The sequence below is a fragment of the Peromyscus californicus genome, unplaced genomic scaffold (genome assembly GCF_007827085.1).
Source record: "Peromyscus californicus insignis strain IS unplaced genomic scaffold, ASM782708v3 Scaffold_8__1_contigs__length_139910024, whole genome shotgun sequence".
In the NCBI taxonomy this organism is placed as follows: Eukaryota; Metazoa; Chordata; class Mammalia; order Rodentia; family Cricetidae; genus Peromyscus; species Peromyscus californicus.
The window spans coordinates 130,332,129-130,346,063 of record NW_026294606.1 but is presented as its reverse complement, the minus strand read 5'-3'; the positions used below and the strand labels follow the sequence as shown (position 1 = coordinate 130,346,063).

Sequence of the window (13,935 nt, the reverse complement as noted above, 5' to 3'; positions counted from 1 at the left end):
AGTTACTTAGGAAAAAAGAAAGCATGATTCTAAAACAGTATCTCTCTTAACAGTTTGCAGTACTGTTCCTCCACTTTTGCTTATTAACTACTTATAAATGCTGCTTATTAAAGTGTCTGCCTCAGTAACAGATGCCCTCTCTCATGCCACATTCAGGAAGGAGCACTTACCTTGTAAATTTCTCTAGCTATGACTGCATTCGTGTAAGCCATAAAAACCATGTTAGGATTAGAACAATTATTTTCCTTCACAATAGTGGTTTTTCTTTGATTAGAAACCTCCAAATTGAAAGCTATGGGGGAAGCAGTTCTACAATGACAACTGGTTTTATAACTATTAGACACTTTATGTGAGTGACAAACCAAGAACTTTTAAACATTTGAGCACATTTGTCTCAGAATCATCCATTTCCATAGAGGCCAGATGTTTCAGAAGAAAGCATTCTAAAATTGAATCACTGTATTTCCAATATAAATGTATTTTCCTTCTTCCACCTCCTCTTCTTCAAACTACCAGTTTTCACATCATGCTGTGGTCTCAGCTGTAGTCCTTGTTCCATTTCTTTAGTTTTTGCTTGTATATCTGTGATACTGTATCACATGGGGATCATAGAGTTCCCATCACTGTAGTCATAGCGAAGTCCTGTCCTGTCCCCGGGCTTCTCCTTACTGTCTATGTCCTGCTTCCAAATCTTTCTGTTGTAGAAAGTGGTTTGGTTTCCTTGGGACATTGGGAAGTAACAGTCAGAGTTCCAGTGGTAGGTAGGCCCCGCAGGGAAGGAATTTATCTCCGGCGGGGAGTGGGAAGTCAGTTTAAACCACAGACTCCAAAGAAGAGGGGATGCTCTGTGTTTACTCAAGTGTGAGTGGCAGACAGTGTTCTGCCCACAGTCCTCCTGAGAAGAGGTGTTCCTCATGATCTCCTTTGGTACCAGCCTCTGGTAGAAGGGCCATGGCTTGTGCATTCATCCCCAGAATGGGCAGATGTAACTCCAAGAAGCAAGATTCACTGGGCTACCAATTTCACCAGGTCTTGGCTTTCTTTTAGTGTTATTTTGTTACTCTGACTGTTATTGCTGACGCTGGCATTTTTCTGCTCTGAGGCATTCTCTGAAACTCAAATAACAGCCCATAGAGGGCAGAGAAGGTGACAAAAGAGATTCATTGTCATTTTACCTTCTACATCCCGAGGCCTCCAAACCACTCTGCCTTTTTTTCTTCTGCTCCTCAGAGTTCTTAGGAGTACTACTTTTTGTGTGGAATAGTTTATTGTGATATGCAGAAGTTAAATAGTTGCTATTTCTACTATCCTGTCTGGAACTGGAAATTTTTTATTGACTTAGTAATTTTGTCTTATTTATTTTTCAACCAATTATATTTTAAAGAGAATAACAATATAATTACAAGACTCAAAACTTATGAATACACAAGACATCCAGAAGCTAGCTGAACGCAAATTGTCAGTCTGTGAGATGTAAGGCATAACTCTACAATTTCATAATTTATCATTGTATGCAATTGACAAAGACAATTGTTGAGTTCATCTTTGCACTCTGAGACATGTTTATGTTTGAAATATCGGCATGAATATATGATGTCTTCACTAATCACTTCTCACTGGGAAATTGCACATAAGGGCATAAATGAAGGATGAAACTTAAGGTAAATGAAAAGATATGTCCAGTACTTTTAAACATTGATTTCTTTGGAATACTCATGTGTTAAATATCCTCTTGTTGCTGTTTTATTTGTAAAATACACTAAAATGATTATCAGTGAACTTAGTGTCAATCAAAAAGTACTGAGCTCCAGGGAAATACATGGATCAAATACGACTTGCTGAGGACATATATAATTGAAAATGCTTTAGGGCTACTCATTGAAAGCTAGCCTGAGCAAACTCAACATCAAAAGAGCTGTCACACCATTCATATATTCCTGAAGCCTTTTGAATCAACAGATACTGTGTTTTCAGTGAGAGACAATGCAAGGAAGTATATCTCAGAATATAAAATGAATAACTAGAAGTTGAGGTTAAATTTTGTAAGGCAGAGAATCACTTTAAATTATGGAACTCTTCTTGGTCTTCTTTGCTTTGATACATGGGTAAAGATGGGCATTTTAAGCCACGGTTTGGGGAAACTTTCACTGCCATTGTATTATTTTATCTTTATGTTCTTCTCAGGCATCCTTTGTGATATTAACCATAGACTTTACACAGTCCAGAGTTTTCTGATAGTAGACTCTCCTTCCCCTGGTAGTGATCAACAGTCACCAGCTCCTTAGCTAGGGGTGGGTGCTTGTGTGCCATTACTCCATACTTACTGGAGTATTTACTGACATGATCTTGTATAGGTACAGTAGATGTAAGTTCAGGGATACATCAGTCCTGTTCTCTCCAGAAGACACTGTTTTCTCAGGTCCTCACCAACCTCCAGCTCTTACAATTCTTTATCCCTCTTCCAGGATTTTCCCTAAGTCTTGCCAGGAGGGTGTGTGAAATACTTGGCCCATTCATGAGTGAATGCCCTTTGTTTTTAAAACAACATATGTCTTTTTGTTTCTTTGGGAGTTGTGTCCAATATACCCAAAATTTTTTGTTTTAAAAGTTCAGTCTCTGAACCAATAGTTCAAATTCCTATCATCCATTTTCAAGTGCAGCTTTTGTTTCTACTTTCAGAAAGAACATATTCCATTAGAAACTTTCTTGTAAGTGGTTTAATGAAATCGCATAGGCACAGTGAAAATAAGGCCAAGTGAAAAGCCTTTGACAGTTCCTTTTCCTTTTCTTTTGAACTGAATCCAGTTGCTGGAAATAATGTCATTTTGAAGGACACAGTAATGTAATTTTTGTGTTGATTGTGATTTGATTCCTTAAGGGTCTATTTTCTACTTGCTGTGAGTTGGTTCTCATTGGCTACTTTTAGCTCACAGTTCAATTGATCTTTTAGCAAATACAAAACTCTTTCTGCCAAACCTGCACATGTGGCTTTTCTGCTCAAGGGTGCTCCCCTGTGCACAGCCTCTGTACATGATGCCAAGTGTTTCTGAAGGAAAGGGCGTTGTCTTTTAGCTACAGCTTGGGAAAGGTAGATACATACTTTTAAGTACGTAGTCCTGCCGTGGCTTGGGAATATATGCACACTGAAGGACAAGGCTTGCAGAGCACAGATGGAATATGGTACATGGTGATCGTAAGTGTTTTCACTAATTTGCATATGACCCTAAATGAATTTTAAATGTTATTTTCTCCTTCGTAAAATTCCTGTTTTAGTTGTATATTATGTTTGCCAGTAGCATACAATTCAGACTAAAGGAACATAAAGTTGAGATCCTAAATGCCATGGCTCCTTTCCTAGAATAAACCAGTTCAGTATACCCCACTAAATGATTTTAGATGTGTCACAAATTCAAGTCATTGAATGCAATGTGATTGACTGTTTTTCTAGTCCTATTTAATTTTTCTGTTCTTTATTTTTGGGCAAGCAGAAAATTTTACTCATAGATAGTTCATAGACATCAATTCCTGCTTGAGTTTGAATTCTAACTCATTTTTTAAAATTTATTTATTTTAAAAAGTTTTTTTTCATTTTGATTGGTATGTAAAAAGAATTCTAACTCATTTAATTGCCTTTGTGACATTCATGAAATTACCTCACCTTTCTATATATTAGTTTTCTCATTTGTAAAGTTGAAATTAGGTTTATCACCCTGTGAGGTTGTTTTGGAATTTTGATAAAACTTATAATTGTCCCTTGTATATGGTAAAAACTTATCAATATTAGCTATTGTTATATAAAACATATAAATAGCTTTATATTCATTAAAATACCTTAGCATCTCATCAATCCATGTTAAATTTTATTCTTTTGTGCATGTGCCATGCATGTACGTATTCATGTGGGGCTGTGCACATAGGTCTAGAGACCAGGGGTGGTCACTGTGTGTCTTCCTCAGCTGTTTTCAAGCTCATTAATTTGGTTGGGCTGTCTATGCAACAAGGCGGCTGGCGTCTGCACTGAGGTTGCACACACACACACACACACACACACACACACACACACACACACACACGCACACACTCCGAACTTTTTAGGTAGGTGCCCGGGATTTGAACTTAGGTCCTCATGATTTCACAACAGGCCCTTCACCAACTAGCTGTCTCTCCAGGTCCAGATTTTATACTCTCTACAATTTGACTTGGATTTTATTGATTGGACATAGTATGATTAATAAATATACCACAGATTTAAATTATTTCTAATTATTTTTATAATCACTTATACTCCCAAAATATATCCTTATTCATGTAATTCTGGAAATTTATGTTCTTATTTATAAATTCTTGTACAAAAGGTGCATAAATTTCAGAGATAATATTAAATTGTCTTTTGAAAAAGCATTAATTTCCATAAATACACAGTTTACAACTCCATCTCAAACATTGGGCTTCAGACACAGTCTTATGTTATGTCCAGATTTGGAAGGACTGACTTATAAGATCTGTATGTGCCTGTGTGTGTGTGTGTGTGTGTGTGTGTGTGTGTGTGTGTATGTGTGTGTGTGTGCGTGTGTGTGTCTGTACGTGTGCGTGCGTGAATGTAAAAGCACCCATAGGTAGCTCCACTTCCCTCGTACCCTCAAGGTGGCCATATCAAGTCACTTCCCACTTCACTGGCTTTCACATTCTCCTCTCCTGAGGGTTCTTTGTCTTGAAGCAAGCACAAAATGCAGCCAAAAAAAAAACCCCAAAAAACCCTGCATTGTCATCCCCTCAGATGTTCCACGCGGGGACAAAGTCAGCAAATTCTCGGCACCTTTCTCCCTTTGCTTCATTTTAATAGAAGAAAAGATTGAATATCAGTTCTGCTTCCAAACTTCTCAGTAAGTCTTTCATTTCACTAATGAATTATGGGTTAAGATAATCCTGACCCACAGAGCACTATCTTCTAGGTGTTCCTCTGCCAAGGAGATTAATCACTCTCCTTGCTTCTCGGCTGGCATTGATCCAACCATTTGGTTCGTTTTGTCTGGAATGACATTTCTATAAGGCAAATATAATTTTGTGATTTAATAATTTTAAACAATTTGGCTATTTCTTACTTGAAGGTTATGATCTGAGGTGCATATTGTGCATTAGTGTTACCTTTTCCTCAAGGGGTGCATCCCCAAACCCATAGTGTAGCTTGAATCTTAAAGTTCTTATTAATAAAACAAACCCAAACCAGGTATTGGGGTGAACACTGGAAGGTCAGAGAGACAGAACAAGCCACAGCTAACCTCACCTGGCCAACTTCTTAGCTGGTCTTGTTTCCTCAGACTGGAAGCTTCTGTGTCCTCATCCCAATGGCTCTCAGCTGAACTGCTGCTCGAAAGCCTGAAGCTTAACCAGCCAAATGCTTAACCAGCCAAATGCTGCTAGTTCCTGGTCCTCGCGCCTTATATATCTTTCTGCTTTCTACCACCACTCCCTGGGATTAAAGGCTCACTCCCTGAGATTAAAGGCTTGTGTCACCATGCTTGGCCCTTTCCAATGTGGCCTTGAACTCACAGAGATCCAGAGGGATTTCTACCTCTGGAGTGCTAGGATTAAAGGTGTGAGTGCCACCATTTTCTAGCCTTTGTATCTAGTGGCTCTTCTGTCTCTGACCCCAGGTAAGTTTATTAGGGTGCACAATATTTTGGGAAACACAATACCACCACACCATAGAGAATACCTTAAACCTCAGATAGATCCAGATTGTTTTATTGTACTTCTTCATACATACACATATGATAAAACTGAACATATAAGCATGGAAGAGAGGAAGGAGGAGGAGGAGAAGGACTAATAATAAAATAGAACTCTAACAATATATTGTAATAAGGTAACCAGTAGCATCATTCCTGATAGTTGGGTCTATTATTCAGTAAAATAAAGTTTACTTGCTCACAGGCTCTAAGATATCCTGATAGTTGAGCTGATATCCAGGAAAGCTACTAACGGACTGTGATCAGGTGGGGTGTTCAGCACTCTGCAGAGAGGGATGGAGCAGCCATGAGCAAGCAGAGCAGGATGGTCCAAGACTCCATCTCACTACTAAGAAATTCATGTAACTTTAAAATTATATGAACCATTTATATCTGTAATTTTCCATTTAGATTATGGTAGACCATAGATCATTGAAAGTATGGAAAGCAAAACTTGGAAGGAGGAGTATGTTAGGCAGTTTTCTGAGTTAGAAATCCTGAGACAAACAACTTAAAAGGAGTTGAGGTTTATCGTAGCTCATGGGTTCACAGATTTCAATCCATATATTTGACTCCCTTGCTCCTGAGCTTGTGGTAAGGAGAAGGCTATTCACATTAAGATGAACAGGAAGTAGATTGAGGGGAGGATATAGAGACCTGATATACCCAACAAATTCATGTCCTCGCACATTGACATACTTTCCCTTCCAGAAATTTCTAGAACTTTCCATAATAGGACTATAAGCTGGGACCAAGCATTCGACACACAAGCACGTTGGAGTACATCTGACATTGGAACTATAACACAGGGGCTCTCTCTCCTGTGTAATTTGTCTGTGCTTTCTTTTAAGCTTCCTCTCCCACACTTAACACTTCCATCCCTCTCTCACACAGTGCCCTCCATAGCAAACCAGCGTGGGCATCCACACTTACTGCCACAGATCCCACCTTAAGGCTGGGCACTGACTAGAAACCCAGTCTGATTCTGTAGCTAAGACTTTCTGTAGCCAGAAGATACCCTGGGTCCCAGCCCATCAACGGTCTGGACAAATCTCTCTCACTCACATCCTCCAAGTAAACACACAGAGGCTTGTATTAATTAAAACTGCTCAGCCATTAGCTCAGGCCTACTCTTGACTAGCTCTTACACTTAAACTCAGCCCATTTCCGTTAATCTATATGTTGCCATGTGGTCTGTGACTTTACCTGTGTGCCATTACATGCTGCTCCCTGGACAGTGGCCTGGTGTCTCCTCCTGCCTTCTTCCTGTCTCTCCCTTTGAATTTCCCTCCTGCCTCTAAGCTGCCTTGCCATAGGCCAAACGGCTTTATTTATCAACCAATCAGAGAAACACATATTCACAACATACAGAAAGACATTCCCCATCAGCATTCAGCCTCCAGTGTAAGCATCCTTCTAGACAAAGCTTATTATGAAAGCATGGACTATGTTATCTGGCATATTCCAGGTCCCCGGGAACTGTCTCGACAGGTGTTTGGTGCACTGACAAGGTTAACGGTGGAGTGAATCCATGAAGTAAAAGGTTTCCTATGAGTTCAGTCACTCTCCCTGTAGTGACAGATGTGATGGATGTGACTGAATGAAGTAAGGATGGTAAGGACACACAGTGGAATCAGGAATCAGGAATCAGAATCAGAAACATGCACTTGTAGAAAGTGTCTTATATATACATGCACACAATGTCTTGTAGTCCTAGACAGAAGCCATGAGGCATGTGTTACAAAAGTGCTGTTGCTCCCATCTCACTAAGAAGGGAAATATACAGTTATGTATTCTAAAGAAGAAAGGTGGAATTTTTTATAAAAGCGAGCCAACTTAATGGCTGACAATTAATAATACCCCTTGTCCGCTTTCCACTTAACGTTTGAAAGTTGGGGATTTGCTCCAATACCTACCAGTAGCTTGGGAGACCAAGTGTATTCTGTTGTTTAGGCAGGAAGCACCACTTGACAGTTCAAAGTTTTGAGAAATGAAATTGTTAAAGAAAAAGACTTACACATTTATAAATGACAATATGTAAATAACTCTAGAAGTTTTGATACTAAATTTGTCAAAATAGCACTGTGTAAAAATAACAAAACAAGAAGAATTTGAATTGTGAGGTTTCAGAAAACCATTCATCCCTGGTCCTCATTTGCAATGTAAATATACGGCTGATTCCTCCTGACTTACCACACTGTTGCTACAGCTGAATTGCTGGAAATCATAAATAAAAACCTTACATTTTTGAGAACTGACATTAAGTAAATGAGTCACAGTTTACTCAGAAAAATAATTTAAATGGTTTTATTTTATAATTCAGTGTCTTAATTGCATATAAAAGTTAGGAAGATTCTAGCTTTTAATAAGCTTGTATGTAGGTATATATATGTATACACACACACACATACACACACACACACACACACACACACACACACACACACACACACACACACACACACAAAATGCTGACACACAGAAAGAGAGTTGAGAAGTCCAGAAGGAGGGATCAAAGAAAAGATGTCAATCCACGGAAAGATTAGGAAATAAAACCAGAATATTGCATCAATAAACAAATTACCAGAACCATTTCCTTTTGCTTATTTTGAAACACTGTGAGCAGATTCTATAGAGGACTTGCTTTCCATAAAGTAAAATAATACTTGAAACCACTGTGTCATCTCAACCTGTACGTACTGAATGAGAGCAGTGGGGACTTCCCTGCATGGAGATTTCCAGAATAATTCTTAGAACTCTTCATTAATCTATATACTTAGCCATAATCATTTCAGAGACAGCAAAAGAAAATAATTTACCAAAAACAGTATTTTCCAGATTTAAAAAAATTTAATCTAGGGGGGAGCCTGAGGTTCAGTTAAGAACATCTGATACCCTTACAGAGGAGACGTGCTTGGTTGCCAGAACCACATAGGGTGGCTCGCAACCACCTGTAACTCCAGTTCCAGGTGATCCAAAGCCCTCTTCTGGCTTACATGGGCAACAAGCACACACATGATGCACATATGATAAGCAGGCTTTCAATTACACACATACATAAAAAAGCATTAATAATCTAGGAAGAATCTCATTTTTGTAAGATTGTGATGAAATACTAACTTAAAAATGTACACATGAGATTTATGTCATGAGGAAAAAGGCTTACCTAAAATGAGATGACTTAATATTGAAAAAAAAATCTATTAAGTATGACTTTTCCTGAACAATTCCAGCATCATACTTTTGTCATGAGCATACACAAGATGAAGATGGCTTCAATTATAGGGTCAGCACAGGTGACAAGAAAGAGCATCAGTATAATGGTGTCCAGAAAGGAGTGGGAATTGTCTGCGTTCTGTGTGCTTGGTAACTTGGGAGGTGAGAATCCAGATGTAACAAGGAAGAAAACATGAAATTATGCATACATAGATTTCATAGGATACAAATCTATACACGTTAGTGAATATATTGGAAAAGTTAGCAAGTTTGCTGATTGGAACAGAAACCTTTCTTCCTTTGAAATAGTTGGTCTTTATTTCCTTATAGGTGGCAGATTGATTTTGTGTGTGTGTGTGTGTGTGTGTGTGTGTGTGGGAAAGCCTACTTCCAACAATCATAAAACCTTGAAGAACAGAAACATCATTGACTGTGGGAAAAAAAATCTATGTAGTGTGATGTGAACATGAGGGACTGAAGTCGAATGCTTAGTGAGCAAGCTGTGTCACTGTGGACACCCTCAGGGTATTAGTGGACACTCAGAATTGAGAGACCAACTTTGGAAATTTTTCAAGAAAAAAGACACCCCCATCCCCAAAAAAGGTTCTTTCTTTTCTTTTTAATCCCATGTGGCCAGCCATGGGATTCAGTGACATTTAGTGAACAGAAATTCTAATATGTATCCTCTCACAGCCTTGCTGCTAGCTCTGACCATTTGCTTTTCTCAATTCATTGGCCAAGTAGCAGTCAGTAAATAATGTGTTGATTGTAATTTAGCATCAGATGATTCCCAGATTCTTTCTTTAGACTAATCTCTGTTATAAACTAGAATCACAACCTTCTCTAATGAACAGTCTTAATTAGAAAATGAGAGACTTAATTTTAAAGTTTTATAGTCTGTACCTGCTATGATATTATTACATTGTAGATCTTTCCCATATTAATTATAGCTTCATAAGTTTTAAAATCTAAAATGGCTCAACACAATGCTCAAGAGGTAGGCAAACATAATTAGGAGTTCAAGCTGGGTGATTATGAAGGTTTAATCTAGAATCCACGTTCTGCCACACATACTAGTTGTGTGACCCATGCAAAGCCCCACCCAACCTTCGCCTTCCATGTCTATGTAATGTAATAGTATTTCCTCCTGGAGAGTTGTGGAAATAAAATAATGTAGCCCATGAAAACATTAGTGTAATACAGACACACAAAGTATGGGCTCAGTTATTATTTATTATACTGATGGAGAAAACATTTGGACTTTAGTTAAATCTATAGTGTCAATTATTTGCTTTACTAAACTTCGTTTTTACATTAGATTTAACAGGCAAAAGTGAAATGGCTCATGAGTGTACCTTCTATTGTCCTGCATCCTTATCCATGGGTAATAATCACCATTTCTTTAATGCATGCTAAGAACATTGTTTTTTTTTAAAGAGATTTATCAAAATACAATTTGCATATCATGAAGATGGCCTATTACATCTACTTGTATATAAGAGAGGCCATCATGGTTAAGAAATCACAGTCAAGAGCTTAAAAATTAAAACAGATAGTAAGAGACAGTGAGGAGAGTAACAAACAGTTCCCAGGGAGGAGTGGAGTGGCTGATACCCTCTCATGGTTCTGTCTGCTCATCAGCACCAGTTGACAGAGAGTGAGTAAGTGGTAGAATCAAACTTTGATCAAAACATACATGGACCCTAAAGTTTCCATGAGTGCAAGGTTCGTGTTTTTGTTTTTGTGTTCGTTTTCCACAAGGAGACTAGTTTTAAAAACAAAGACCAATTTAAGCACGGCTCTTATAAGTCATCTAAATACATAAATGAACCAACTGCAGGCAAAGAAAGCGAGTGTTGTTTTCTCTAAGCCTCACGTCCAACAGGAAAGAAAAGCAGCCGAGGGGAGGCAGAGCGCTCTGATGGCACCTTCAGCCATTTCAGATGCTTGTTGTGAAGCCAGAAGAGTAGATTCAGCTGACTAAGGTGGAAATTCTTATGTATTATTCATATGGTTTTCTTGTCAGTTAGAACTAAGAGCATGTCGATGCCTGTTTGGATTCAAGATACACACATACACACACACACACACACACACACACACACACACACACACACACACACACACACACACATCTATGAACTGGGGAAAAGTACATCAAAATCATCCTGAAATTTTCCTTGGGAGAATTAACTCCACCAAAGAGAGATTTACTACTCTAGAATACTTTTTTTTTTTAATTCATCAGCCTCTGTCTTCTGCCATTCTCCCCTGTGGCTTTCTTCTTCTTCTTCTTCTTCTTCTTCTTCTTCTTCTTCTTCTTCTTCTTCTTCTTCTTCTTCTTCTTCTTCTTCTTCTTCTTCTTCTTCTTCTTCTCCTTCTCCTTCTCCTTCTCCTTCTCCTTCTCCTTCTCCTTCTCCTCCTCCTCCTCCTCCTCCTCCTCCTCCTCCTCCTCCTCCTCCTCCTCCTTCTCCTTCTCCTTCTTCTTCTTCTTCTTCTCCTTCTTCTTCCCTTTCCTGCCTGTCCTTCCTTTCTTATTTACATTGTTCCATATCTCCATGGCCTATAATAGTAGTGAGGTTGAGCAATGGGTTAAGCAGTTTTGGGGAGGGTAGAGGAAGAACAGGTAAGTTACAGTTAAGTCCTGGGCTATATGGACTTAGGTTGAGAAAAATCTCTCTCTCTCTCTCTCTCTCTCTCTCTCTCTCTCTCTCTCTCTCTCTCTCTCTCCTCTTTCTCTCTCTCTCTGTGTGTGTGTGTCCTATATCTTTCAAGCCCTGAATAGAAGTACAAAGCTAGAGTTTTGTGTGTGTGTGTGTGTGTGTGTGTGTGTGTGTGTGTGTGTGTGTAACCCTAGTGATAAGAGGTGATGGCCCTTTGCACCAGGATATTTGTAGTGAGCATGGAAACAAGGGGTTGGATTCTGGGTTTATTTGAAAGGAAAGGGCGACTCTTCTGATAACGGTAAGGGAGGAAGAGAAGCTACTGGCCGTGTCCTGAAGAAAAGTGCAGAAGAGTCCAGCCAACCTAGGTGTTGAGGATGTGGAGCTGCCTGAGATCTCCTTTGGACATATTAAGTGGAAATGCCTGAAGAAGTTTTGTTTCAGTTGGAGTTAGGGTTAGAGATGTGCACTGAGAAACCCTTCACATGGCTGACTCATTTAAACCACTAGATTAAATGCTCAGGAATGTCAAATGGTTCCCCAATTCCAAAGCTCCAAGGTCTGAGACCTGGGTCTTGCTGGTACAGGAAGATGAAGAGATAAGCTAGACCAGCAATAGGAGACTAAGGTCATACATACGTATGAAATATGTAAGAGGGCATGTATCCATGCTCTCATTGTTTTTACCTTTGTGTAAAGTCTAAGGACATATTTTAAATCACTTTTTATTTCATACAAATACAATATGAAACCAATTTCAATTTCTATCATCCATAATTTGCTTTTATAGTCTATAAATTTTTTTCCAAAAAATATTTTCTTGTTCTGGTTTTATCCTGACAGTTGACTCAAATGTTTGGATTGAGTCTAAATCTCAGACCACTATAAAATACTTAATTTTTTTCTAGATAATTAAATTATATTCATAATTTCCCATTTAAGAAGCTATAACTATTAAATATATGACATGTTTCAAGAGTAAGTCATTCAATAGTTAGACAAAATCTGTGCATACTCAGTGTAATTTTGTGGATGATGATTTTTCTCCATGCTATGTTGTGTCATTGTGGACAGCAACACTGGCCTCCAGTATGGAAAATGAATCTTTCAGCCTCACCAAGATGCCTGCTACGTAGCAGCTTCAGAGGAGACGTGACTGAGCCACAAGTGGCAGGATCTTGGGTTATGTCCCAGGCTTGACTGAACAGTCTCCGGTGAGAGGGTAAAGATGAGAATGCTGGGAATGTCAGAAGAAGCAGTGGTCATGGGGAGGAGCCGGAGGATCTCAGAACACAGAGAGAGACAATAGAGGTAGCCCGGTAAAACAATTCTAAGAAATTGAGAGTAGCTTAAGTGAGGTTTTTACCAGACTCCTTGTGAAGTGTGACCCAGCATTCACAGGGACATCAGAGGCAAATCAGGGACAGTGGGTGTCTCTAATGACAGAGTTGTTCACTGGCAGTCAAACCTCCCAAGGATGTATCACAGTGCAGAGCCCACTGAAGAAACGTCTCTCGGCATTGCAAAGAAGTTCTATATCCTTAAAAAATGCCGAGGTCCCTTCCCCATTTGTCAGTGACTTTATGCCCACTAACTTGGGCATTACTCACCTAAGGCACAAGAAAAAGAGTATTTAGAATGATTTCTTGGAAGCATATGTGAGAATCAGGTGGAGAATGCTAAGAATTTTCAGGGCGCAGAATGAGGAAAGGATAAAGGGAAAGTGGATGATATTTACAAATAACATCAGAGTGAAGTGTCAGAAAAGCAGAGAGGGGGAGAGGCAGCTATCACAACGAAGGGATGGGAGAAAGAATAAGGAGCGTCAGAAATGATGTACTGAGAAAGAAGTCATGTAAACAGAAGGATGGGAGAACACTGGCCGTGGGCACTTTAGCTTTCTGAGGACTAAGCCATTGGGGAGCTTCAGCTTGTCAGACCCCATAAGATCAGGAAGCAGACATTCATACCAGGAAAGTAGGTCAGTGAAGAAGGCCCTCATGACCCACTGCACACCATTTTCTGTGCAGGGTGTGCAGTGAGTCCTGATCCTGTAACTACAGCTCCTGGGTGTGAAGAACCATCCCCCGCCATCATGCCACATCGATACCTTTAGACAACTGTTTCCTTTACAAAAGGAATGTGGAGTTGTTTTATTTCTTAAGGACCGGTGGGTTGAGCATTGGAACATTCCTACCAGGAAATACAACCAGAGTGAAGAGGATGAGCCCTGCACTGTCCAGGCTGCAGTGCACCTCCTAGCTCCCCAATGCTGTGACCACTGTTGTCGCTTCCTTGTGCTCTCTTCTGATTAGTTCGAACATGCC

At 39.4% G+C, this 13,935-nt stretch overlaps 1 protein-coding gene across 10 annotated transcripts in view; it reads left to right on the top strand.

Annotated features, from left to right (window-relative positions):
• Inpp4b (inositol polyphosphate-4-phosphatase type II B) overlaps window positions 1–13,935 on the top strand; it is a 789,997-nt gene that overhangs the window by 580,925 nt on the left and 195,137 nt on the right. The gene's annotated exons all lie outside the window — the stretch shown is intronic.